This window comes from Geospiza fortis, unplaced genomic scaffold (assembly GCF_000277835.1).
Source record: "Geospiza fortis unplaced genomic scaffold, GeoFor_1.0 scaffold594, whole genome shotgun sequence".
NCBI classification, from domain to species: Eukaryota; Metazoa; Chordata; class Aves; order Passeriformes; family Thraupidae; genus Geospiza; species Geospiza fortis.
Window position 1 is genome coordinate 188,853 of NW_005054703.1, and position 571 is coordinate 189,423.

Sequence of the window (571 nt, forward strand, 5' to 3'; positions counted from 1 at the left end):
GGGCGCGGGCGCGGCCAAAAGGGGCTCCAAGGGCACGGAGAGCGCGGGGGGCGCCGAGGAGAGGAGGATGGAGCTGGGAGAGGAAGGTGAGGGTGCGCGGGATGCTCAGCAGGGCTGCGGAGAGGGCGGGGGCAGCGCCCGATCCCGAGGGAATTTTTGCATCCCTGGCGCCCACAACGCGAGCTGGGAACACGTGTGGGCCGCGGAACTGCTGCGCTGGGGCTTTTCCCGGCTCTGGCAGCGATTCCCGGGGTGGCCAGGGACCAAAATGTCCCTTTGGGGCAGCGTGACACCCTCGGGTGGGATTCCCGGGGCTCGGGAGCGCTGTGCCTGGGGCAGGGACTCCTCGGGGAGGCGTTGGCATCCCAGGCCTGACCTCTGAGCAGCTCCAGCCCTACTTTCCAGCCCTACTTTCTGGCCCAGTTTCCAGCCCCCGCCAACAGCGTGCCTGTCATAGGATCCCAACATCCCGGAATGCTTCGGCTTGGAAGAAACCCTAAAAGAGACCTAAAAACCCACCCAGTGCCACCCCCTTGCCATGCCCAGGGACACCTTCCCCCCTCCCAGGTTG